At 46.4% G+C, this 27968-nt stretch overlaps 1 long non-coding RNA gene across 1 annotated transcript; it reads left to right on the top strand.

Annotated features, from left to right (window-relative positions):
* The first annotated feature begins 5008 nt into the window (after positions 1-5008).
* Positions 5009-27707, top strand: LOC138446627 (uncharacterized). The gene is made up of 3 exons (XR_011259473.1): positions 5009-5135; positions 24681-24787; positions 26459-27707. It is a non-coding gene; the product is annotated as an uncharacterized lncRNA (long non-coding RNA).
* The last annotated feature ends 261 nt before the right edge of the window (positions 27708-27968 follow it).

Genomic DNA, 27968 nt, shown 5'->3' with positions numbered 1-27968 from the left:
GATGCCATCCAACCATCTTATCCTCTTGATGCCTTCTCTTCCAATAATTTGGCCGCTTGATGCGAACAGCCAACTCATTGGAAAAGACCCTGATTGGGAAAGGTTGAAGGCAAAAAGGAGACTCCCATAGCCTCTCCTAAAAATTAACCAGGTAATCATTCAGTACCTGTTATTATTTGTTATGCTAAGCCTTCTCAAGGCTCTACAAGGCTGTTCCCCACACCCTTGAGGAGTTCAGAGCACAACTGGGAGTTTACGAGTGAACTTGCAAGCCTCAGTGAGCTGAACTACAGTCCCTATGAAGGCTGAGCTTGGAGCACAGGCTGAGAGGGTCAGAGGGCAAGAGAGAATGGGGGAGAAATCTCTTGAAACTATGTGCTCAGGAACCATTCATGGGGAAAGTGCATTTGCAAGGGTCTTCAGGGGTGAAGATGTGGTGTGAAAGAGGTCAGAACAACACTGAGTTTGGCAGTAAGTGGAGAGACAAAGCTTCCAGAAGCATCTGGTCAGTGGCCAGTGCCACTTGCCTTGCCTTAGAGCAGGTGTCAATGAAAACAATAAACAATCAATAACAAGAACAGGGAAGAGTTTTATTTGAGCCAAACCGAGGACTAGCCCAGAAGCTTGTTCTCCAAATCATTCTGAGAAACTGCTCTGGAGAAGCAGGGTTTTCAGCACAGTTTTATATCTTGTCAGAACAAAGAACATTAAACAAATTGGGGACACATGTCTTCAAGTTTCAGAAAAGCAGACCAGCATGTCCGCACGCAGCACATACAGTTTGGTCTTGGCACCTGGAAAAGGAATCTTATCCTCAAAGGAAGAGGCGTATTTGATCTTTATTTCTAACATTGACATTCCTTACTTCTGGCCAGGGTGCCCTTTTCTTTAATGATTAAAACGGAATTACCATGTATGTTTGATAGGCCACAAACAAGCTATTGTAGTTAGCATAAAGTTCAAGTTAGCTCATGTATAGGCCAGAATGACTTCCCTATATTTCAGTATGTGAACATTTCTTTTATCAGAAGGCTGGACAACAGCGTGGAAAGGACCCACATTTCTGGCATTGGAAATACCCTTTAACGTCAACCTAGACCCAGGTTTGATTCCTCAGTCTGTTGCTTAATAGCTGGCTGGGCCTGGCCAAAGTCAAATTCCATGCGCCTAAATTTCCTCGTCTGTAAAAAGTGAAAGGCAAAAATGTTTCTCTCAATGTGGGAATGGAACTAAATGTGACAACAGGCAAGGCACTCAAGCTTTCAGCAGGCCTCCAGGAACACCAACCCTTTCCTTTCCTGGTCCACTGAGAAGCTGCATTTGACCGAACAGAATAAGCGTTGCAGAAGTCCTCTGAATGCCCTTGTGGAAGCAAATACACAGGCTGATCGGTGGGGAAAAATGTTCTCTTGCAGCCTGTGGGGTGAGTTGCCCATGTACACTTGTCTCCGGATATTTGACTTCCTGAGGCTTCCCTGAACAATACCATCTCTGTCTTGGCACCGCTGGCCAGCAGTCCCATGAGAGCCAGGTTCTCATCACATGTCCTTTTCCTGGAGTCAGTCACTAGAGAACCGGGCTGGAGTCATAACCTTCACCCGCTAAGGGAGGTTAAGTGGGTTGGAGGGAACAAATACACAGACCAGTTTGGTGCTTCACGTTCCCTTCCATCAACATTTTGCCCCAGGCCTTAACCTTGCAACTCAAAAAAGTTGCGTGGTATAATGAAGGAGAAACTGAGTGACCCCCTTGTAATCCACACACAAAGGGCTTTTCAGTAGCCTGTGGTCACAAGTCTTATCTGTTGCATTAAATTCTAGCCAGTTAGAAGCTAGAGTCAGGGTGGGTGCTCCTAGTAAGACATCTCAGAAAACTGGAAAAGCCATGAAAACTTTTGAAATTGGAGTAGGGTTGATTCACAAAGTTGTATTAGTTTCTCCTGTACAGCAAAATGACCTAGTTACATCTATATATTTTTTCATATTCTTTTCCATTATGGTTTATTACAAGATACTGAATATAGTTCCCTGTGCTACATAGTAGGACCTTGTTGTTTATCTATTTTATAAATAGTAATTTGTAAGGAAAAGCCATTTTGATACCTTTCTAAGGAAAAAAAGGTGACATTGAACAGAGGGGGAAAGTCTAAACAGCAGATGGAACATGTAAAATTTAAAATTGACTGCATGTCTTCCTTCTTGGGGTGTATGGCATAAAATAAATTTTAATGGCCAGCATAAAAATAAGCACACCATCTACGTGTAACCCCTATGACCTCATGTTTCCCCAAACTAGATGTTTCTTTGGGAATTAATGGTGCCTTTAACCTAGAGAGCTTGTGCAGCGGAGCAGAAAATAGTAGCCGGGAAACTGGAACAGTCTAAGTACCACCTGACACTGACCGTGTGATCTTGGGCAAGCCACCTTGCTGCTCCGGGACTGGGGTTCCTCACTGAGAAATGACAGGCTTGTCTAGATAATTTAGTTTCCTGTCAATGCCTTACCCCCACCCCCACCGTCCAGCATGAAAAGCTTTGATGTTCATGGCTACTCACACTTGATCCTTAAAAAAAAAAAATGGGGGAGATGACAGGCATCCTTACCAGTGCCACTCCATTCCCTCAGGCAGCCCCTCAAACACAAGCCCAGAAGGTGCTCCCCTTCTGTGGAAGGTCTGTACCTACATTTGTAAATTCCGATGGAGTCTAAATTTGCTCCCCGAGTGGTGTGAATGGTCACCCTGGCTTTCTGACTTTCAGCAGGTTCATAGGTCATTGTGTGAGCTGTTCAAGTTCACACCCAGCCCCTATGTGCCCTGCTTCCATGGAGCACTATTCCTCCTCTGCAAATCCCATCTACAAACATTTATTGTGACTCACCGACATGGCAGGTACTAGAGCCCGACGCCAGCAAGCATGGCCCTCAGCCCTGTGGAGGCTCATGCTAGTAGGGAAGGCAGAGATGCTTTCAATCCAAGCCTGATAGAAGCATGAAATTCTGTGACAGTGCTTGGGAGGGTGGGAGTAGCTCTAGCTTGGGTAAGGCTGCCTGGAAGAAGCAGGCTTTGACCTGAGCTTTGCGAGACAGGTAAGATCTAGACAGGCTGAGTGAGAAGGAAAAAGATACCAACAGAGCGAACAGCAGAGCCAAGACAGGGAGGCAGGAGGCACAGTCAGCCTAGGAGGGGTGAGCAGCCCTTTCCCATGGAGCTGCACATCTGTGAAGGGGAATGGTTTAGAGATTCAGCCAAAGGCCTTCAAGATTCTAAGAAATTGGGGGCAGGATCTGGGAAACCATGGACATTCTTGAGCAGGAATGTGTCACGGTGGGACCTGTGCTTTATCGGAAGAGTGATGTGTTGGCTGCAGGGTTTGAAGGAGAGCAAGAGTGCAGGCAGAGAGAATGATGAGGGATTAACACAGTCACCCAGATTGGCGATCATGGGGGCCTGAAGTGCAGTGGGGAGAGCAGGACAGGCAAGAAGGGAAACTTTGGAAAAGAGCTGTGGAGGTAATAGAGTGGGGATCCATGCCTGATGGGATGTGGGGTTTGTGTCTCATGCTGAAGTAGACAGAACATTCTGGAGGGAATACAGCCACCTGCCCAGCCTGGACTTAGGGTAGTTTATCCTGGGAGTTGTCTAGAGGTACCCTGAGGTTAAGAAGTGAGCAGGGCTGGAGAAACTGATCTATAGTGTTAGAGTCTGTGGGTCACCCCCACCCAAATATCTGTTCTTCCTTTCCTAAAAATGTTATTGTTGTTTATTTTGATTATTTTGTTTATGTTGCTTATATTGATTATTGTTTAATCACTAAGCCATGCCTGACTCATTCGCGACCCCATGGACTATAGCCTGCTAGGCTCCTCTCTCCATGGGATTTTTTATGCAAGAATACTGGAGTGGGTTGCCATTTCTTTCTCCAGGGGATCTTGCTGACCCAGGGATCGAACCTGCGTCTCCTGCAGTGGCAGGTGGGGTCTTCACCACTGAGCCATCTGAGAAGCCCTTTCCTAAAAATGGAACCCCTAGTTTTCAGTTAGACACATGTCTCCTATCCCTGCTTTGAGTCAAGACCCTTTCCACTTGTCTTCCATCTAGGTGTGGTCACAGGACTACATCTGACCAGCTGATTTATAATCAGAAATGTCAGATTTCTGGCTTCCTGCTGGCTAGAAGGCAATATGATTTAAGAGGATTCAGGTCATATAGGTTAAAATCATATTTGAATCCTTCCCTTTCTGAACTCATGTACTGGATGGCCAGGAACCCATTTACAGAAAATCTGCACTTTGTTAGTATCTGTTGTTTGCATCTTAAATGTTTTTACATTCAGGATGTTACCTTATCACCTTATTTCTGTGTTCTAGGGGATACCTTTGGAGAAGGCGATGGCACACCACTCCAGTACTCTTGCCTGGAAAATCCCATGGATGGAGGAGCCTGGTAGACTGCAGTCCATGGGGTCACACAGAGTCAGACACGACTGAAGTGACTTAGCAGCAGCAGCAGCAGCAGGGGATACCTTGTCCTCTGTTCTAACTGTAGGGAAAAGTGCAGATAAATAACCCCAAGTGAGGCTGATGTCAAAATTCAGCTGCTGGTGAGGATGGAGGTTCCCAACTCTGTGAAGGACGCTTAGAGGTGAAACTGGTTTTAGTAAGGAGATGGCAAGATCAGTTCCAAGCCTGCTGAGTTGTGATTCTAATCAATGACTGATACTATTTAATATTTAATATGTGTTGAGTGCTCACTCTGTGCCTGGCAACGTTCTAAGCATTTAAGTGCATCGCCTCACAGCTACCGTGCGAGGAAGCTGCTAATATTGCCCTCATTTGAGACAGACTGGGAGCTAAGAGGTGAAGCCATTTGCTCAGTGTCTTCCAGTTCCCAAGGAGCAGCGCTGTTACTCAACTCCAAGTGTTTCTGATGCCAGGGCCGTTAATCATTAAGTAGTTGTTGTGTGCATGCTAAGTCGCTTTAATTGCGTCTGACTATTTGTGACCTTGTGGACCAGACTCTTCTGTCCATGAGATTCTCCAGACAAGAATAAGGGAGTGGGTTGCCATGCCCTCCTCCAGGGGATCTTCCCAACCCAGGGATCAACTTGCTTCTCTTATGTCTCCTGTACTGGCAGGTGAGTTCTTTACCACTAGCGCCACCTGGGAAGTCCCATAGTTCTTAGGGAGGGTTTTTTTTTTTTTCCAATGTCTTCCCCACAACCTCCTTAGAATATATCTCTTTTCTCTGATACTGATTCCATACTTGGTATGGAATTTTATCTGAGAAAATTCCTGCTAGCAGGCTGGTACATTCGCTCTTCCAGTTCACAGTATTTGAAGCTTGACAGGGGCTTTGCAGTGACATGTTGACAAACCCATTAGAGTGGGGTGGGGCTGGGAGATTTGTAGCATTTGCCAATTTTCATGGTGTAAATGTTCCTACCAGCACTGATTTCAAGCTGCTATGCCAGCTTGTACAATTTCTGGATATTTAATTGTAGATTCTGGTGCAGCCTGCTCCAGCACACCTTTGGGGTCCAGGGGACTGTACTGTATAGCTAAAAGAGCATCCATCCTAGCTGGGAATTCTGACTCCACAGCCAGACTGAGAGTGCAGACACTGGGGGGCTTCCGGGGCTCTTCCAGGTGTACTTTGAGAGGGTCCTTGGCTGCTTCTCCCTAGAGCTCTGGCCCTGGGCAGTCTGGGAGGTCTTACTGTGGCCTGTGGGCTCAGCAGTCCCTCGGATCACCTGTCACTCTTCTGGGGGGTGTCAGCGCACCTCCTGAAAAACAGCCCCATGTGACCAGCAGGTGGCAGCATTCTCACATTCAACACTCTGTGCCCAAGCAAAATGAGGAGCCTTTGTTCTGAATTCAGAGGTGGTGTCACCAAGAGAAAGGCCCAAAGGGGCAAGCTAATTGCCTGTCCTTAGCTGACCTTTGACTATAGAGCCAGTGGACAGGCTCCCACAGCTCAATATAATGAAAGTGATCTTAGAAAACGTCTCGACACCACTGCCTGCCTATCCTAGGAGCTTCGGTTTGGCATCATGAAAACAGGCACTGGGGTCCTTTCAGGAAAGGAGCTGAGGGCCAAGCAGAGGTTTCCAGTTCTAAGGAGGAAGCTCTTTATTCCATCTGCCGCTGCCCACAAGCCACACCTGTCTGCTTGACTCTCCTAGATGGTCAACTCCTGCTAAGGTGACCAGCTCTCCCAATTTGCCTGGGACTGTCCCGGGTTTAGTAGTGGAAGTCTCATGTCCTGGGAAACCCAGATCCTGGCAAACATGGCAGTTGGCCACCTGAACTCCTGGGCCCTGTCCTTGCCTGACACACAGTAGGTACTTCTTGTAGTGGTTGCTGCTGCGGATGAGTGTCCTGAAAGAGAGGGGCAATGTGGAAGTTGAGTGGGATCATGGAAAAGGAAGTGTTAGTAGCTCAGTCGTGTCCGACTCTTTGTGACCCCGTGAACTATAGCCCGCCAGGCTCCTCTGTCCATGGGATTTTCCAGGCAAGAATACTGGAGTGGGTTGCCATGCCCTCCTCCAGGGGATCTTCCTGGCCTAGGGATCAAACCTGGGTCTCCCCAGGTTTTGCAGTCTCCCCGGGTATGCAGGCAGATTCGTTACTGTCTGAGCCACTAAGGAAGCTGACCAAATCCAACAAACAAAATTTGATTTCAGTTTATTAAAAGAAAATTACTCCCTTTGCTTTTTGTCAAAAGAAAGGGCTGGAATGTATGAGGGGGAAACTCCAGAACAGTCCCTTTCTCCTCTCTCCCTCCCTCCCAGTTGCCTCCTTCCTTCTCCTCCTCGTTGAAGCACATCTTGCATCTGGCACCTGATTCAGGGCCCTCCCAGAGTCCACAGCAGAGAACTCTGTGTTCCAGGGAAGGGTGGGGTGGCTGCAGGGGAGGGCGGCAGGGGCAGTGAAGCGGGCAGGCCAGAGGAGGGGTGAGGCAGGCAGAGGCTCTTACACCCTGGAAATGGGGGAGCGATGAAAGTGGCCCCAAAGAGCCTGAGGCTCCGTGGAGCCCTCAGCTGGTCTGCTCAGCTCCAGGCAGGTCCCCCTGTGGCTCAGGCCCCACTGTGATGTGGCTTATCTCCTTTTGCTCTGCTGAACCCTCTAGACAGTTCACTTCCACTCCAAGGGGCTAACTCAGGGGAGTGAGTCTCTGCAAACACTAACCTGCACTACGGCTTGAATCAGTGTAATCACTATGACTGAATCACTTTGCTTAAACCAATTAAAAGATGTGCAGATTCTTGGGTCCATTCACAAACAACTTCTTTCAGAAATCCAACCAGCCACAGCACATAGCCCAGGACCAAAAATGAGATCAAACCAGTCAATCCAAAAGGAAATCATCCCTGAATGTTCTTTGGAAGGACTGGTGCTGAAGCTCCAATACTTTGGCCACTTGATGCAAAAAGCTGACTCATTGGAAAAGACTCGGATGAAGAGAAAAACTGAAGGCAAAAGAAGAAGGGGATGACAGAAGATGAGATGGTTTGATAGCATCGCCAACTCAATGAACATAAATTTGAGCAAACTCTGGGAGAGAGTGAAGGACAGGGGAGCCTGGCATGCTGCAGTCCACGGATGGGGTCACAAACAGTCGGATATAACTTAGCAACTGAACAACAACATGAACAACAGAGTACCCACCACGTATTTCCAGATTCACTGATTGGTGACAAACATCAAGAAGACTGCTGTTGTCCACATCAAGGAATCTGATCATGCTTGAACATATTCATTGGCCACTGGTACAAATAACATTATAACATCAAAGAAATTTAAAATATCTCAATGTTGTTTTTAATGTTTGTCAATCTGATAGGTAGAAATTTTACAAACATATACTCCTTCTGGGAGCATAATTCATAATAACCACAAGATAGAAACCAAATGTCCATTAACAGATAAATGGATAAACAAGTTGTGATATATAAATACAGTGTAATACTAGCCAGCCATAGAAAGACATACAGTACTGAAACAGGCCAAAAAGTGTTTGCAAATCCTTCTTCCCTGGTCTGGACATTGGGATAAAGGAGAAACCTCTCACAGTGGCCCGCCAGTTCTGCACAGACTGTTCCTTGTCAGTTCTCCAACCTTATCTTGTACCGCTTCCGCAGCACTCACAGCGGAGTGACCCTGGCCATCCACCCGTCCCTAGAAACACCACATTCTGTCCTGAGTTATAGTCTTCATTCAGGCTGTTCCCATTGCCTAGATGAGAATAGCAGGTGGAGGCTTCCCTGGTGGTTCTGTGGTAAAGAATCTGCCTGCCATTGCATTTGACCCCTGGTCTGGGAAGATCCCATGCTGGGGAGCAACTAAGCCCACGCGCCACAACTACTGAGCCTGGGCCTTACAGGCCAGGAGCTGCAACTAAACTAGTGAAGCCAGCTCACCCCAGAGCCTGCGCTTCGCCATGAGAGCAGCTGCCGCAGCGAGATGCCCCGCAGCTGGAGAGCAGCCCCTGCCTGCAATAACTGGAGAAAGGCCTGCACAGCAACGAAGACCCAGCACAGCCAAAAATAAGTGAATAACTAAAAATTAAAGAAGGAGAATAGCGGATGGGATCTGGCTTAGAAGGAGTGGTCCTAGAAGCCACTGCGAGAGGGTAAAATTGAAGCTTTAATGGGAAGGATGAGAAGGGAACCTGTCATCAAACTGGGGAGCAGGGAGAGACGTAAGGACACTTTCAACATGACAGGTATTAGCTCTTCTCTTGGTGCTAAGAAATATACATTTCTCTTAGGCTTTTTGTTTTAAAATTCCTGAATAACCCACCACTCCTCATGTCAAAATCTATCATTCTTGGTGGGTTGATATTTATATTCCACTGGTGATAAATTAATGTAGCATAGCCCTGATCTAGATAAAAATTGACCTTGCAGGTGAAATCCTGCCACCTCCTGTCTCCCAGCCAGACTTTGGATTTACTGGAGCCTGAATTAACCCTAGGAGCTCAAGAGGGACTCTAAAGACTTAATAAGTATTATTAATAGACATAATCTTTCACCTTTAAAGAACAAAGAGCAGGAGTTTGAGTTATTTTCAGCCACAAGATAAAAGGTAAATGGATCTGGGCTTTATTGAAGAAATGCTGGGTTTATGACATGCAGTTGGCCAGGTAAGTTAAATCCTAGGTAGAGTGCACAGCAACTCTGGTTATTAAGGCATGGATATCTCTAGGTCTCCAGCGCTTTGGGGGGATGATGAAAGCCTTTACTGGTGTCAAAGAAGGGCCTTCACTTTATATCCAAGCTAGCGGAGTCTTAACTGTTCCACAGAGGCCGTAGCAGCTGAACCCAACGTAAGGCACAGGATGATTGCCCGAAAGGGATGTAGACACAGAGGAGATGCCGATGCCAACTCCTCACTGGTGCTTTATTGAGCCATGAAATGACCCCCATGGAAATGGGTGTGCCTTGTCTATCTACGAAGCAGTCACCCTTGGGGTCCTGGGGATGGGCTGATCCCTTGGATTCGTATGGCCTTTGTTCCTTTCAAAGAGCTGCTGTCTGTAACTTCTTCCTTTCCAGGCTAGCTCCAGCCGTGTTCCCCTTATCCTCCTCGGACCAAGAGGCTGAGCATTTGGGAAGAGGTCCAGGGTCTGGGATCTCAAGGCAGCTACAAGGATGTAGGGTTATGGCTGCTTTCTGCTTTCATCTAAAACTGTAGTTTCCAGGTTGCCCTGGGTGAGGAGTCAAATGTTTGGAAGTGAAGGTATGGCCGTGGGGAGGGGAAGATGGAAGGAAAGGCTCCTCCACCCCATTTTGGTTCCCCTACAGACTCCCACCTCCCGCCCTGGGCAGTCTTATCCTGCTCCTTCCTGCCTGTGCCTGAAGAGGCCCCGGTGGCCTCAGCCCCACCAGCACCCCAGCCAGACTGCCCTTTTCACCTCCCCTGCCACTCGCTTTCCTGTAAGAAACTCCACCCTTCCCAGAACACGGAGCTTAGTCCAGAGTTTGGGAGGCAGACGCTAGGCGTGAGAGTGGAGGGCAGTCAGAGCTGGAAGCGAGGAGGAAAAAGAAGGGACTGTTTGATTTCTCCCTTGGGAGCCCTCTCTCCCACCTGTTGTCAAAGAGCCAAGAGACAGGGTTTTTAATGAAATGACATCTTGCTGGCCATGTTTGGTGATCCTTTGTAACCAACCCTCCCTTCACCTGACCTGGCCCCTGTGCTTTGATACCACCACCACCTACAGCGCATTAACTGAGTGCCAGTGGGTGCCAGGCACTGTGCCAGGCAGAGGGGCTAGGGATCTATGCTATACTGGACTTGGCCATCAAGGAAACAGCTAATAGTTATCGTGGGTATGCTACAGCAGGTGGTAGAAATATGAAAGCTCCCGACTGAGAATTGGAAACATAGTGGTTTTAGATGACGGGTCCCTTCCTCCTTAGAGGAGCCCCAGCTGCCTCTTCCCATGATGCCACCCAGGCATGTAGGGTGGGGAAGGGATGTTGAGACCATGACTTCTTTGTTGATCGATGGGGTTCTCATCATGTAATCCTGCCTGTCCCCGCAGGTGAAGGTCAGAAGGCCAGACAGCTTGCCCTGCAAGACCTCTTCTTTCTTTCCTTCTAAAAACATTTGTTTATTTGTTTAGCTGCACCGAGTCCTAGTTGCAGCACTCAGAATCTTCCATCTTCATTGTGGCATGTGGAATTTTTAGTTGTGGCCTGTGGGATCTATTCATAGTTCCCTGACCAGGGATAGAACCTGAGCCCCCTGCATTGGGAGCACGAAGTCTTAGCCACTGGACCCCCAGGGAAGTCCCAGGATCTCTTTCCTTAAGGAAACATGGTCTGGGGCCCACATGAAGCCCTGGGTGGGTAGGTAGCGGCTCAGTACACACTGGTGAGCCCCTGGGCCAGCTGCTCTGTAAGTGGTTGTGTTGAAGTCAGGTCTACTTACCAATGGTTTTAATGTGGACAAAGAACTAAATAGATAAATCAATATTAGGTGTAAAAATATAGTCCAAAATGCAATTGTAAAATGTGATTGTGAATTAGGTAATTCTATCCTCTGCTGGAAATGTAAGCCAGGTTTTTGCTGGTACGTAAGCCAGGGTGTGTGGTGGAGCTTTGTACTGTTTTCTGATCACAGAGATACTTTAGCCATTACAGGGCATCCAGAACCTGATTCTTTCCCCTCTTCTTTTAGGAAAGCTACTACATGTGATGGTCCACAGGATAGTACATGGGGTTCTGTAAACTTGAACCACCTGGCCCATGATGTGATTGAGAAGAGTAGATGCAAGGACAAGAAAGAGAATTCAGAGATCTGTAGTAACTGACAGGTGATTTCAATAAAGGCGAGGGTGTTTACACAGAGCCAGCTCATGATTATACAGAATATGAAATTATTATAATACATCCTGATAAAAATAATCAGCAGGAGAGGAAAAAGCCTGGCTTGGCAGGACTGATTTACATTGCAAATATCGTTCTCTTTGGCAGCTTGGCCACCGTCCCTCAGCCTCTCTGTGAGCTGGCCTCAAGGACTTGGGGCACAAGCATGCACAGGGTGGATGCCAGTTCTTGTGGGAGCATCTGGATGGCCTGGAGTGGGGGAGGGGACCAGTGAGTGTAGTCTCCTGGGGTTAGCCTCAGCTGTGGGCTTGAGGGTCGGAGGAGCTGGGTCATATCCTTGCAGAGCAAGGTGAAGGCTTGGCAGAAAGGAAGCACATGACTGATGCCTCTGTCCCCTTCTCAAACCTGTTTGCAGAAGGCCCTCCATTGCAGAGGGCTGCTGAGACATATGACACACTTCCAGCTGCTGAAACCAGCAGTTAGACGCAGGGCTGGGATCTTTTTTTAAGTTAGTTTTAAAATTTCTTTTTGATTGAAGGATAATTGCTTTACAATGTTGGTTTCTGCTGTATATCAACATGAGTCAGCCATCGGTATACATATGTCCCCTCCATCTTGAACCTCCCTCCCACCCCATCCTACCCCTTTAGGTTGTTACAGAGCCCCTGGTTTGAGTTCCCTGAGTCGTACAGCAAACTACCACTGGGTATCTATTTTTACATATGGTAGTGAGTCGGACATGACTGAGCGACAGAACTGAACTGAACTAAGTGTCTGTTTTCACACTGCTCTCTTAATTTATCCTATTTATTTTGGCCATGCTGGGCTTTCTCTAATTGAGGTGAGTGGAGGCAGCTCTCTAGTTGTGGTTTGTGCGGGCTTCTCATTGCAGTGGCTTCTCTTGTTGTGGCTCACGGGCTCTGGAGCACAGATTCAGTAGCTGTGGCACACAGGCTTAGTTGCCCTCTGGCATGTGGGGTCTTAGTTCCCCAAGCAAAATTATTAGTCACTCGGTTATGTTGGATTCTTTGCGACCCCATGGACTATAGCCCTCCAGGCTCCACTCTCCCTGGGATTCTCCAGGCAAGAATACTGGAGTGGGTAGCCATTCCCTTCTTCAAGGGATCTTACCAACAGGGATCAAACCCAGGTCTCCTGCATTGCAGGCAGATTCTTTACTGTCTGAGCCACCAGAGAAGCCTTAGTTCCTCAAACAGGGATCAACCCATGTCCCCTACATTGGCAGGTGGAATCTATATCCCTGGCCCATCAGGGAAGTCCAGGGCTGTTTTTTGGCTCTTTTATGAAGGTTAGGTGTTTGGTGAGCCCCTAGACACTAGTTGCACAGTTTCTCTTTCTGCATATTTTTCTGGGGAGAAAACACATCCCTTAGTTGTCAAGCACCCATGACGTCTCATGACACAAAGTAAGCAGAACATTCTGTTCACAACCACTCCCAGGAGAGCGGTCATTTTGAACTGGCTCAACCCAGCTTTCTACCAGTATGGCCCAGGGTAGGAGGACTGCCACCACCGCCCCCCCCCCCAAAGTTCTTAGGCCTGTTTGATCCAATGTAACCCATGGAATAAAACCCCATCAGCCCCCTTCCCCCTTTCTCCCAGCCCTCCCCTTTTCTTCTCTTTCTTCCCTTTCCCTTCGCCAGTTTTGCCTTCTCTCTTCCCTTCTCACTTTCCCCCTCCCTAACCACCCTTACCCCGTGCTCACTCCTGCATCCCTTTCCTGTTCACTTCTCTTGTGATGCGGACTTGACATATTAATCATTACAACAGCAGCTAAGAATTCCATCACGCTTCATTAATCCCAAGGAAAATACCATGTTAGCTGATGAGCCCTCCAGGGTACACTCATACATTCTTCCCGGGGTCCAGAACCCTGGCAATTTCTCACTTTGTACTTGTCAGGGAACAGGAGGCCACTGTGGAAGGTCACAGTGAGCCAAGGTGGGGGATTGGCAAGGGGAGGGTGGGAATAATGGGGGTGGGCTCCAGTCCATGAAGGCATTAGTCACTCATCATGGACTCTGGCAGGACTCAGGCTATTCAAGGACTCCTGTTGGGGAGGGTGAGTTGTAAAATCCCATTAGGGCGGCCAAGGCCAGAACAGTGTGACTTTAATAGGGTTAAAGTTTGGCATTTTTACAGCTTTTTTATGATAAGGTTCTTAGTCACACGAAGGGGAAAGAACTAGAGTGGGTCTGTCCAAACTTAGCTGGTCAGACCTTAGGTGTGGTCACGCATGGCCTCCTGCCAGGTGGCCCAGGGTGTCCTTGGTCATGCTGTGGGTCCTGCTTTCCAGCTAAAAGTTCTGCCCTGCATGTCAGAAAGTCCGTTCACCCAACTCTAGCCATTCACCCAACTCTTCTCTAGGAAAAGTAGATCCAGGCAGCGATTTCAGACTGGGAAGTATCCTCAAGACATGCAGACTTGTTCAAGAGAAGCAAAGGACTCATCCCTTAGCCAAAGGTGTCACCTGATCTTATGCCGTCATCCAGCCATCACCCATAGTAGCTGCAGGGGAGACAATTCCATTCCCAAAACACAGCTGGGTTTGGATGCCTTGGTTAATATCCTCCGGCTTCCCTGGTGGCTCAGACCATAAAGAATTGGCCTGCAAGTCGGGATATGCAGGTTTGATCTCCAGGGAAGATCTCCTGGAGAAGGGAATGGCAACCTACTCCATTATTCTTGCCTGGACAATTCCATGGACAGAGGAGCTTGGCAGGTTATAGTCCATGGGGTCACAGAGAGTCAGACACAACTGAGCAACTAATACTTTCACTTTCCAGCCTAGAATTTGCTATTGTCCATCTGGATCTGTCCATCCTTCAAATGGCCCCTCCTTTGGGAGACCTTCTCAAACTCTATCCTCGTTTTCTGACCACAGGAAGAATTCATTTCTCTCCTCTACCTCCAAGGAGCTTAGGCCATACTTCTCAGCAGCACCTGCCCCAGTGTAAGGCATTCCTTGAAACACGCCTTTGGCCCCACTGGACTGTGAGTTATCCATGCAGCACTCACCTATGCCTTGTTTAATTTGATTAAGCAAGCTGGTACCAAGTAGATGCCCATAAACATTGAATGAAGGTATGATTTAGCAGGAGACCCTGCTCTTTTTCTACGTAAACAGCCTAAACACCATGTCTTCTATGTATGAATCATCTTTGCTCACAAAGAATATTAAAAAGTATAATTTCTTTTTTTAATTTTAAAAACTGAAGTGTAGTTTATTTTACAGTGTTACATTCTTTCTGGTGTACAGCAAAGTGATTCAGTTGATATATAAATGTCTTTGATTCTTGTACATTGTAATTTATTACAAGGTATTGAATATAGTTCCCTGTGCATATTATACAGTAAGTCCTTTTTGATTATCTATTTTATATATAGTAGTTTGTATCTGCTAATCCCAAACTCCTAGTTTATTCCCCCCCACCTACTTTTGGTAACCATAAGTTTGTTTTCCAAGTCTAAGAGTCTATTTCTGTTTTGTAAATAAGTTCATTTGTACCATTATTTTTAGATTCCACGTATGAATGATATCATATGATATTTATCTTTCTCTGTCTGACTTCATTTAGTATAATAATCTCTAGGTCCGAGGAGAATATAGGCAAAACACTCTCCGACATAAATCACAGCAGGATCCTCTATGATCCACCTCCCAGAATACTGGAAATAAAAGCAAAAATAAACAAATGGGGTCTAATTAAAATTAAAAGCTTCTGCACAACAAAGGAAAATATAAGCAAGGTGAAAAGACAGCCTTCTGAATGGGAGAAAATAATAGCAAATGAAGCAACTGACAAGCAACTAATCTCAAAAATATACAAGCAACTTATGCAGCTCAATTCCAGAAAAATAAACGACCCAATCAAAAAATGGGCCAAAGAACTAAATAGACATTTCTCCAAAGAAGACATACGGATGGCTAACAAAAAAGATGAAAAGATGCTCAGCATCACTCATTATTAGAGAAATGCAAATCAAAACCACAATGAGGTACCACTTCACACCAGTCAGAATGTCTGCGATCCAAAAATCTGCAAGCAATAAATGCTGGAGAGGGTATGGAGAAAAGGGAACCCTCCTACACTGTTGGTGGGAATGCAAACTAGTACAGCCACTTTGGAGAACAGTGTGGAGATTCCTTAAAAAATTGCAAATAGAACTACCTTATGACCCAGCAATCCCACTGCTGGGCATACACACCGAGGAAACCAGAATAGAAAGAGACATATGTACCCCAATGTTCATCGCAGCACTGTTTATAATAGCCAGGACATGGAAACAACCTAGATGTCCATCAGCAGATGAATGGATAAGAAAGCTGTGGTACATATACACAATGGAGTATTACTCAGCCGTTAAAAAGAATACATTTGAATCAGTTCTGATGAGATGGATGAAACTGGAGCCGATTATACAGAGTGAAGTAAGCCAGAAAGAAAAACACCAATACAGTATACTAACATATATATGGAATTTAGGAAGATGGCAATGACGACCCTGTATGCAAGACAGCAAAAAAGACACAGATGTGTATAACGGACTTTTGGACTCAGAGGGAGAGGGAGAGGGTGGGATGATTTGGGAGAATGGCATTGTAACATGTATACTATCATGTAAGAATCGAATCACCAGTCTATGTCCGACGCAGGATACAGCATGCTTGGGGCTGGTGCATGGGGATGACCCAGAGAGATGTTATGGGGAGGGAGGTGGGAGGGGGGTTCATGTTTGGGAACGCATGTACACCCGTGGTGGATTCATGTCAATGTATGGCAAAACCAATACAGTATTGTAAAGTAAAATAAAGTAAAAATAAAAATTAAAAAAAAAATCTCTAGGTCCATCCACATTGCCACAAACGGCATTATTTCATTCTTTTTTAGGGCTGAGTGGTATCTCACTGTATATATGTGCCAATCTTCTCTCTCCATTCATCTGTTGGCAGACACTTAGATTGCTTCCGTGTCTTAGCTATTGTAAATAGTGCTGCTATAAACATTGGAGGGTATGTACCTTTTCGAATTAGAGTTTCCTTCAGGTATATGCCCAGGAGTAGGATTGCTGGAAAAGTATAATTTCTAAATAGGTTACTAGTTTGTTGAAGGTGGAATTTGTGTCAGTCCTTGAATCCATAGCATCTGCCATAATATGTTCATTAGTGTAAATTTGCATCAGATGGTCCTGTCTGTGTCTGTTAGGCCATAATGTTGAATCACTTGCAAACGTATTTCCTCAGGGTAGACAAGTCAGATTAACCATGGTGAGTAGGTACCTACTCTGTGTCCGAGTTGACAGTAGGCCCCACGGAAATGCACAGTGAGAGGTCTCTCCCTATTGGGAACAAAGTCTAGGTGCTGCGGAGATGTGGTCAGGTGTTAAAACGCATGTGAGTTCCTTGCGTGTGGGCCAGCTGTGAGCTTCTGTGTGGGGCTACTGAGAGGAAGGCACAGCACGCCTGGCTCAGCTGGGGAGCTGAGCCATCCACAGCTGGATGAGCTCCAAACACACCTAAGGCTTGACTAGGTGTGCACGGGCCCCCAGTGTCATCGTGTGCCGAACCCTTGGGGCCTTCCAGTCTGTAAGAGCAGGAGCGGGGGAAACACTGTAGGGAAGTGGAGACCACCAGGAAGGAGGACCTGGCCCATTCCTGACGCGTGGGGTTGGTGAACTTAAATGCCCCTTTGCTTTTGGGGTATAGCTGGAATTTTTCTTTTGGGCCTGAGATGGATATGAACCATTAAGGCTTCTATGAGTGGAACTGATTCTGCAGTGAGGCCCTGGGAGCACTCTTTCAGGGCTCCTTAGATGAGGGGTACCCAGGCCTAGGCTGGACCTCTTGGGGTGACTTTGGACCAGAGTGGACCCTCCTTAAGGCATATTCTTGCCTCAGGACCAGCCAGAACTATGCTTAACTGCATAACTGGGAGAAGGAGCAGTGGGTGACATCTCCAGGGTGGCTGGTGCTAAGGATGGGAAAGAATCACCCATACGTCAGTTCACACTCATTGCCCCCAGACTCAGCACTTTAGTCCCCAGCATGAAAGCTTGTTGTATGGTGGCCAGGAAACAGGTGGCATGGGGGCTCAGTGCAACATCTGGGAACTGCCCTTCCATAGTTGTTCCATTTGGCTTTCTCATGCAAGAAGCCTGAGATATTGGAGCACAGCCTGGTGAGGGGACTTTGCCTCCCTGGGGGCCTTGGAGGGGCTGTGGATGGTCTCCTGTGTTTGCCTTGGAGCCTGGACAAAGGTGAACTGGGGCTTCTCTGGTAGCTCAGACGATAAAGAATCGCCTGCAATGCAGGAGACCTGGGTTCAATCCCTGGGTCGAGAAGACCCCCTGGAGAAGAGCTTGGCAACCCATTCCAGTATTCTTGCCTAGAGAATTCTATAGACAGAGGAGCCTGGCAGGGTATTGTCCATGGGATTGCATAGTTGGACACCACTGAGCGACTAACACACACTCAACATGCTGGACGAAGATGGCGATCAGGAAGGGTCCAAGGACACATGGCACCCACGTGGAGAAGGATCAGGCTGACATTCCTACAAAACACGCTAGGGACCAGGCTGACATTCCTACAAAATGTGCTCTCTGGATCCCAAGCCCTCCACAGGGGCAGGAGATATCCCTGGACACACCCCTCCTGGCCCTGTGTGCCCTTGGCTGCACTGGAGAGGCAGGTCGCCTTTGCCCCCGCCACTCCCCGCTCGTGAATGAGGCTCGTGACTCACATCTGCTCGGCCAAGCAGCCACAGTTAGGGGAGCCTCATTCAAATGCCAGGCAGACGCAAATAGCACGCTCTGCTCGCCTATGAATAGCCTGCCCAGCTGTTCTGCAGGAGGCCAAGCCGCATTCTCATCCAAAGTACATTTGTTCTTATTTATGAGCTGCATCATACACCATCGGCAGCCTACCTTTGGCCCTTCAAGGCCAGCTTCGTGCGTGTTCTTTGTTCCCTCAAGTCTCGCCAAGTGAAATATTAACTACTGGTGGGACAAAGGGCCTGGGAGCCTCTGAAGGCAGGGTTGATGAAGAAGGATACCTGGAGGGAGGGTTGTTCACTGACCTGGAATTTTCCATTGCTCTGAAGCTCACATGACCGGGGCAGTGTTTTCTGCAAGCCACGTAGCGAAGGTGGGTGCCAAGTGCCGGGTGCTTAGGCACTGGATGGTGGGTGACCACAGCTGTTTATAGCATCATGGCCACTGGTCAGACTGATCTTGCCCTTGCGAGGGGTCATGGAAAGGACCAGACCCAAGAGCCTGGAGACCCAGGGGTCAGCCTTGGCTCTGGGACAGCTAGGGGAGTCTTTTGGGGAGGCTAGTCGTCTCAGGGCCTCATATCCCTTGGATGTAAAAAGAGAGATTGGAAGAGAAGCACAAAATCTCCTTTCTGACTCAGATTATTTTCTGCCCTGGATGCTGAGACCCATGAACTCCACTTAGAGCTAACTGTGGTAATACATTCCGTAGGTTATTTTCATAACATCTTATGAACAAACTCGAACGTACTTCTTGGCCAACCCAATATTTCTTTCTCATCTGTGAGAATTTACTAGGTCAGCTCTCTACTCCCTTTGCTTCTCTCTCCTTTCCCTTCTCTCCATCTGCCTCACTGCTGTGCCTTCCTTTATCTCACTTCCCTTATCCTTACCTTAGAGCTGCGGACGTCACCTTGGAAGCTGAAACACAATCACGTGTCTTCTGTGGACCCAAGTCAAGTGGACCCACGTCTCACTTTCCAGCTCTACTTCCGGGCTTCCCTGGTGGTTCAGACAGTAAAGAATCTGCCTGCAATGAAGGAGACCTGGGTCCTTAGCTATGTGACCTTGGCCAAACGATTTGTCTGGGTGTTAATTCCTTATCTATCAGAAGGGAATCATATTAGGGTTTGGGGAAGAATTATACACAATAACTCATGCGTGAAGGCTCCTTAAATACAAGCCCTTATATGATTGGAACTTAAAAGCTGGCATAAGTAAATAACTCATTCTTTAGCCTCTATTTCTGCTAATAGGGATACTCTCCTCCTATTCCAACCTACTCAACCATAAGGGCAGACCTGACGCTCACTCATTCGATTTCAAGTTCCAGGAAGGTATGGTCCCTTATCTCTTTCATCAGCGAAGCCTGAATACTTAGCCAAAGCCTGGTCACAGTGAAGACGCTCACTAAATATTGTTGAGTGTTGAATGAATGAAGATAAGCTGACCTCTTCAGGTAGTTAAACGCATGTGCTTTGGAATCAGATAAAACTGAGTTTGGATTTTGCTCCACCTCTTAATAGATGCATGGTTATAACTTCTCTGAGCTTCAGTTTCCCCATCTTTGAAATAAGCGCATCTGTCCAAATAGTGCTGTGGTGAGGGTTTGCCAAGATGACATATGTAAATACCTATATCAGTGTCTGACAAGAGGTTACATTTTAATTGCTACTGCCCGGAGATCACTGAGGATGGGCCTTCCCCAGGGCCTCCCAAATCTGAACGACTTTATGGCTGCCAGAGCCTGGAGCCTTTCCAGTCATTCTCAGTGGGGATCTCAGATATGGATTGAGGTGGCTTGCGGTCACAATGATTGCTCACTCCTGGCGCCTGTCCCCACACACTTACTGAGGCTTCAAAACCCATTAGGCTCTCAAACATTCAGTACTTCAGTTTCCCAGAAAAAGCATGACTTATGTTGGCTAGATTATAAATACCTTCTACAATTTACTGTTTCCCATTACGGTACCCCTAGTTGCTCTTGCACTTGGTCTTGGAGATCGGCCACCATCAGTTAGTTGATCTCATACTATCTGCAAAGGCAAGGGAAACAATGGCCTCTCTACAGGACTTTGCCTTCCCACAAGCTCAGGGGCCACAAACCTTGCCTGCTGGTGTGGAAAAGCAACCGCCCCGGCTTCTGAGGATGTTCAGCTGAGAAATCCAATACAGGCACATATTCACTGGTAGTGTCTGTGCTTTTAGAGTCCGCAGCACCGCCTGAAAGAATACATCATTTCATCCTTTAGCAGGGTTGCAAGTGGTAATTTGTAAAAGGTTCTGCAGAGATACTGGAAAAGTTGGTGAATAAATTCAGATTAGAGGGAAAATGCAGGAGAGACTTTTTTTTCTTTTACTAGTGACTGCATGTGTCTATGGAGACCTGAAGAGTGTCTTGAATTTATTAAGCCAAAAGTCTGCAATTTAAAAATATCACTGTTGGCCCATTCCCACCAATTGATCTGGGACTGAAGTGACTTTTCAAGGGGGTGGAGTGTGATGGGGTCGAGGGCTATAAAGGGGGGAGTCCATGGAATAATGGAATGAACATAGGCAGGCTCAGTCTCCTCAGTCGTGTCCCACTCTCTACGACCCCGTGGACTGTAGCCCTCTAGGCTCCTCTGTCCATGGGATTTCTCAGGCAAGAATACTGGGGTGAGTTGCCATTCCTTTATCCAGGGGATTTTCCTGACACAGGGATATAACTCACATCTCCTGCACCTCCTGCATTTGGGAGGTGAATTCTTTGCCACTGAGTCACCTGGGCTTCTCATTGAACACAGGACTGTGGGTCAAAACCTTAGGTTTAAACCTCTATCTTGTCCTAATTGGTCATACCTTTGATTGATGTGGCATCACCCTCGAGTGCCTCCATTCGTCTGGTCTTTGTGAGCAACACAGGGATGTGTGGCCATTGGCAGAGTTTATGGTTTGAGTGTATGCCCAGCCATGGTGGGTGGGAAGCCACAGGAGATGCCTGCAGGCAGCCAGGGCAGGCGGTCCATAGTCTTGTTCTACGGCCTCTTTGCAGGGCTCAGGGTCCTTTTGAGGGAGGAAAACGGAAGGGAGAACTTGTGGGGGAATTGGGGCCTACTCCAGCACATGGCAGCGTTGTGCTGATGATTCAGCCAATGAGCACGTCTTTTGCCGCCCAGACAGGATTTCACAGGTGTTCAAGAGCTTCTTCCCTCATCACAAGGCAGTTGTGACTGAAGGGGAGGGAGGAGGGAGATGGAGCAGACTGCGGAGAACACACAGCCCAAGTGTGGATGTTGGGGTGAGAGGGTGTTGAGGAGAGAAAGAGAGAGACTGGGGGAGAAGCAGAGGGGAGAGCTACCGGAGGGGAAGGGAAGGAAAAGTGGAAGGGGAGGAGGACCAAAGAAGCAGAGTGAGCCTTCAGGATCAGCAGTCACTCAGCCCAGGTCATAGCTGATGTCAAGCTCCTGCAGAGGAACTCTGAGTATCCCCCGAAACACAGGTCCTGGAAGACAGATCCCCAGGGCCTCTGGCAATAGGAGTAGTTACAGAATTTATGGGGGGAGCAAAACCAAAAAAAAAAAAAGCCTCAGTAAACAAAATAAATGGCATCCCAATGCAATTTTTAAATAGACTCTATTTTTTTAGAGCAATTTTAGGTTCACAGCACAACTGAACAGAAGGTATAGAGATTCCTCCTATACGTCATGACCCTGCCCACGCATAGCTTCCCCCATAATTAACACCCCCACCAGAGTGGTGTGTTTGCAGTAACTGATGCACCTACACTGAAACAGCATCATCTAAAGTCTATGGTTCCCATCAGGGTTCGCTCTTGGTGGGTTTTGACTAATATGTAATGACACGTATCCACCATTATAGTATCATAATGAGTCGTTTCATTTCCCTAAAAGGCCTCTTCACATTCCAGGATGTCTGGCTCTAGGTGAGTGATCACACCATCGGGATTCATCTGGCCGTGAAGCTCTTTTCTGTATAATGCTTCTGTGTATTCTTTTTACCTCTCCTTAATATCTTCTGCTTCTGTGAGGTCCAGACCATTCTGTCCTTTATTGTGCTGATCTTTGATTGCATATAACCAGTGTCCAGTAAATACTTTTCAGTAACTATGGCCTAGTGACTGACAGTGGCCTGGGACAACTAGACACATGGCCTAGGCTTTATTCAAGAACTGAGATCTCCCTTTTATCTTCTCTCTCTGGCCAGTGGCATCCGTGTGGGCTGAACCTTTGAGGTATAATAGGTGTATTTTTCACAATGTGCTGAATTGCCACTGCCTTTTATTTTAACTTTCAAAATATAACTTTGAGGAATTAAGAATTGTTACATAATTGTGGGGGCTTCCCAGGTGGCTTAGAGGTAAAGAATTTGCCTGCAGACACAGGAGAGGCAGGTTCAGTCCCTGGGAGGGAAGATGCGCTGGAAGAGGAAATGGCCACCCACTCCAGTATTCTTGCCTGGAGAAACCCATGGACAGGGGAGCCTGGCAGGCTGAGAATCAGACACGATTGAGCGACTGAGCATGCATATAATTGTGGACAATATCAATGCGATGCTTAAGAAGCAGCTTAAAAGTGTGCTACTTGAATATATCTTTCCCATTTCAAACAGCTATACTGAGTAACAGATACCTTAGTGAAGCAGTCATATTATAATTCATTAATCAGCAAAGTTTCAAGAGTGTAGATCTGATAACATAAAAATTGTGGTCTTAAGGTGGAGGGTCATGAAAGAGTAGATTCATCATTTTAAGTCCTAGGTCCTCTGTTTACCTGTTATAAATCCCTGGCCAATTTTCTTATTCTCTATGGGCATTTTCTCATCTGTAAAATGGAAACAGTGTAATGCCTGACCTGCTTACCACACCAGAGCTATTGTGAAGATCAAATGAAATCACAGAAGTGAAATATTTTGCAAGTCATACAGTGCTGCACAAATATAATTACTATCATTAACTGGAGTCACAATCATATAAAAAATGAGATATGAATAGTAATTACATAGAACGCAGAATGCTAGATTTCAAGGATTATGCAGGTAGCAGTGAAAGCCCCCCTTCATTATCCTATGCCCTTCAACCCAGAAAATGAAGAGCATAGAAATGGGAGAAACTTCTAGAACTTAAATGGGTAAAAGCTGTCTCTAATGAATATGCTTAGCCATATGCAGTTGTAAACCAAAATGGTGTATGTGACTGAACAGTCTGGGAATACTCAAATAGAAATCAAGGTGATCTTGCTGTAATTTAAGGAAGACAGGCCCGAATGTGATTGCAAATCAGAAAGTGGGAAACTAATGGCTTATATGTCATGTTACTGTATCAACTACGACGCGACACTGCTTCCAAGAGGGGGTGTCGGGGGTGTCTACAGGGAACCCACAGCAGAATTACCTGGAGACGGTGTAAGGGTGGATGTGGGTTTGTTAAATGCACTTTCCAGGATCCTACAACCCAGAACCATGAATCAGAATCACTGGCAGTGAGGTCAGGAAATCTACCTTTCAGATATACCCCAGGTTCCAGAACAGCTATTTTGTAGAGTCTGTTTGATAACAATCCACTTAGAGGCATCTCCTCATCTTAAGGCAAAAGCAACTTTGGAAAGATTTCAAAAGAGGAAACAAGTGATGTTGGGAAACTAGAACTTGTTTATAAAGGAAAATTAAATATGCATAGCCTTGGACTAGATGAAGTCATGACTATGGTTTATAAATATTTTAAAGGAACAAATTCAAGAGGTGGAATCTAAATATTTTATTCAGGTACTAGATGGCATAAGTAGGAGTAACGGAATGACATAGACAGAAGCACTTGGGCCAGACATCAAAGAAAACATCCGATAGTGTAAAAAAAACTGTTATAGAATCATTTCACATGGTTAAGTCAACCACAGTATCAGTCCGTTCAGTGGAAAAAAACAGTTGGGCAGCATTTGAAAAACAACCAAGTGAATGCTTACATTCTGTCTCTCTTCTTTTTAAATGGTTGTTTTGATGTCTGAAGCTTTGTTATTCCTAAGTCACAGGAATCAAGATGATTCTTAATAAATGAAAATATGACTCGTCAAAAATGTTTGGGACAGGAAGTGCCTACTGGTTCTGGCTGAGACTAGAAGGAGGAGAAGCAGAATGTTAGAATAAAACTGCCTTGAGCGAGCATCTTCATCTTGTCTTAGACCCCCTGTTGGAAATGGTATGAGCATCAAAGAAACTGATTTTATGCCAGGCCCTGTCTCACTTAATCTGCATAACTTGGTCAGGCAAGTGTTATTATTCTCATTTCATGGATAAGGTAAGTCAGGCTTAAAGAGTGTGATTAACTAGGAAATCAAAGCCTGGAATTCGAACTCTCATCTATATGACTCCAAAGTCCATGCCTTTTCTCCTCCACCAGTTTTTGGGCACAAAACACTATAATCCTCCCTAGTATTTCTTTCTGTATCTAAAAGTGACAAAATGAGCTAAAGAAGAATGACACCTACAGACGATTCAACTCTCTTCAACCTTGATATTGGGAAGCTTTGTGAGAAATTACTGTACTTGTCTCATTTCAGATCCAGTCATTGTCCATAAAACCTGATGATTTTGAATCCTGATAAAATCAGAGTTGGGCTTCCCTGGTTGCTCAGTGGGAAAGAATCTGCCTGCCAATGTAGCAGAGGTGGGTTCAATCCCTGGGTCAGGAAGATCCCCTGGAGAAGGAAATGGCAACCCACTCCAGTATTTTTGTTTGGACATCCCATGGACAGAGGAGCCTGGTGGGCTGCAGTCCATAAGGTCAAAAAAGAATCGGACACAACTTAGCGACTAAACAACAGCAAAACTCAGAGTTAATAGGGCAACTAGTGGAAGGGAATGCCATTTGGACTATCGTTCAAGCCAAGATCTCAGAAACAGAAGCAATAATGACAGAAATGTGTCCTTCCCTTGACCATCCCTCTCTTTCCTCATCTTCCTCTTCTAACTCTACCGTCAACACCATCACCAGAACCACTACCTCCACCATCACTCGTTTATGAGGAAAATTTAATATCACCTATTTAATGTTCATGAACATTACTCCCCACCACTCAACCCAAGGAAACCAAATCAATGTTCTTTACTGGATGCTTCTCCCTTTCACACCAGCCACACTTTGGGAGCATGAAGCAGATCCACTATACCAACAGAAAAATGAGAAGAACCACAGTTCCTTACTCCCACCTCTGCAAAAGAACAAGTTGTGTTCCAAATTGCTATGGCTTCAGAATCCCTGTGAACAGATATAAAGAGAGCTCAGCTTTCTTCACGCACTCTTGGGCAGCCCGGAAGCTACAGAATCACAGGGTTAAAGAAAGTGTCTGATTAGCCACAGACATTATGAAGCCGACCTGTCTCCACACGTGGCCCTGAGTGGGAGCTCAGAGACATGGGTTAAGAGGGCGCCTCCGAACCTGCCCTACGCGTAAACACGTGACAAATATAGTTCTGCATTGAAGGCTTTGGCCCCACTGGGAAATCTCCAACTTGAAAACCTGCTGACATAAACAAGGGGAGAAGCTTGGTAGCCAGTCAGAAGCTTGTTGTTGGAAGCTGCAGGCTGACTTGAGCAACAGTGATTCTCCACAGCTCCCTAATTGCACCCTTGTCGGGATGGCCTAGGAAGCCCTTGAGGGGCCCCTGGGGCTTGTAACCAGCTCTGCTTAGGTCAGAGCTCCAGGTAAATAAGCCCCCTTGGGCCTGCAGATGTGTAAACAGCTCTGCACTGACATTCAAACATAAACTCAGTATTGAAACGCCACCAGATCTCAGATCCAGGAGTGCAGAAGAGGGGCTGGGCCTCCATCTGTGCCCAAGGAGAGGGCCTAGAGATGGGTTGCAAAATGTTGGGTGATTTATTAGTGAGCCAAGGATGAATGATATGAAAGAGGGAGTCCAGTGGGGAAACAGGCATGGAACCAGCTCTGACGTGGGGACATAGCTTAGAAAGGGAATGTATTGTCTACTGGGGTTGCCCCAGTAAAGACAAGTTTTGCTGACAAAGTAGAAGGAGCGTGAAAGAGAAGGAGATTGAACAAGAGGGAAAGGGTAAGCTTCAGTAAAGAGCCAAGCGAGCCCGTCAAAGTGCCTTTCAAGGAACTTACTATTGTAAGGGGTGAGCTGAAATGGTTGTTCTTTGCCTGAGTCAAATTACAGTACGGAACTAAGTAGAATTAGGGTGTAATCCCAAAATACTGGGGTGTTCTGACCAATAAAACAATAAAAGGTTGAAGGTGAAATCTGATGAGGAAGGCACACACTGGAAAAAATCTTGGCTGTCACTGAGTCTAAGTCTCCACATCTTGACATTTAGGTAACTAACCAAGTCAGCGGAGGGAAGCAGTTTAAATACGACTGATGGACATTTCTCTATACACTGCCGGTTTTGTGTCTTGACTTCCCATTCTGGCGTGGTTGGTGTGACACCTGCTTCTACATCTTCGGCCAAGTCCCTCTGATACCTTCAGTCCTGCAAGAAATAACGTCAAGTCCTGTTCTTCCCACATTGTGGTTACCCTCAAAGGGAGAGATCCTTCCTTCCTAAGTGAGATCCCCAACTAGGATCCCTCATGTTGCTCAAAAAGATACTGACTTCTGAATGCCACCCTGCAAAACGTCTCTTTTTCCAGCTCAGCGGCCTTCCTGTCCATCATTTTATTTTTTGTGCTCACTAGTCAAGCTCCTAAGCAGAAAGGAGCAGCAAGCCTTTCTGGTTTCATTCAAAAACATGGAGGAGTGTGGATGAGGACAGAATGGGACATGAGGGAAGCATGCAGAGTGCATAGTTGTTTAATTTCCCACCAACCACATAAAAAGAGCATGTATTTTCTGATTTTAACAGTTTCCAATTATATGTTATCGTGCAAAGGAGACACATCAGTGAGGCTGACAGGGAAGTGAGTTTCAAATTTTCCAAAACTATTTTTCACTAAGTTCACATGAGACTGTAGCTGGGTTCCCACAGGAAAAGGAACTCCTCCAATAATCAGAGGTGAAGACTCTTCAGGTGAAGAGGTTAAGAAAGTGCCACTTCCGCGACAAACAGATTACTGCGTTATTCTAGCAGGGTTGTGCCTACCTGGAATCTGGGGGTGTGGGACAGAATGATACAAAGAAAAGGCTGCAGGATGTGGAGTTAAGCAGGTTTGGACCTCAGCTCTGTCTCTTGTGTAACATTACCTGTAACATTAATTTTAAATTAAGTTCAGTCAATTTTGGACTTCCCTGGCAGCCCAGTGGGAAAGAATCCATCTGCCAATGCAGGGGACATGGGTTCAATCCCTGGTCCAGGAAGATTCCACATGCTGAGGGGCAGTTAAGCCCATGGACCATAACTACTGAGCCCGGACTCTGGAGCCCTCGAGCCGCAACCACTGAGCGCATGTGCTGCAGCTGCTGAAGCCGGTGCCCCAGAGCCTGTTTTCTGTAACAAGAGAAGCCACTGCAAGGAAAAGCCTGCACACCGCCATGAAGAGTAGCCCCAGCTCACCGCAACTAGAGAAAGCCTGTGTGCACCACCAAAGACCCAGTGCAACCAAAAATAAAATTTTAATTAAATTAAATTCTCTGTGCTTCAGTTTTCATACCCATGAAAAGGGGATCATCATACCTATTATGTAGGGTTATTATGAGGCTGAAATGAGATAATGTTGCAAAGTACTTGGTTATAGTTGGTACGTGTAAATGATGCTTAGTCTTACCCGACAACTCTCTTTCCTTTGGAGATAAGAACTAACTTGTTTTGTGCAGTAGTGTGCTATGTGCGGCTTCCTGGCTACAGACTGTCTACATATCATCACAGCTACTATTGACTAAAGACATAA

Source organism: Ovis canadensis, chromosome 1 (assembly GCF_042477335.2).
Source record: "Ovis canadensis isolate MfBH-ARS-UI-01 breed Bighorn chromosome 1, ARS-UI_OviCan_v2, whole genome shotgun sequence".
In the NCBI taxonomy this organism is placed as follows: domain Eukaryota; kingdom Metazoa; phylum Chordata; class Mammalia; order Artiodactyla; family Bovidae; genus Ovis; species Ovis canadensis.
Note: the sequence above shows the minus strand (reverse complement) of the source record. Positions and strands in the feature narration are given on the sequence as shown.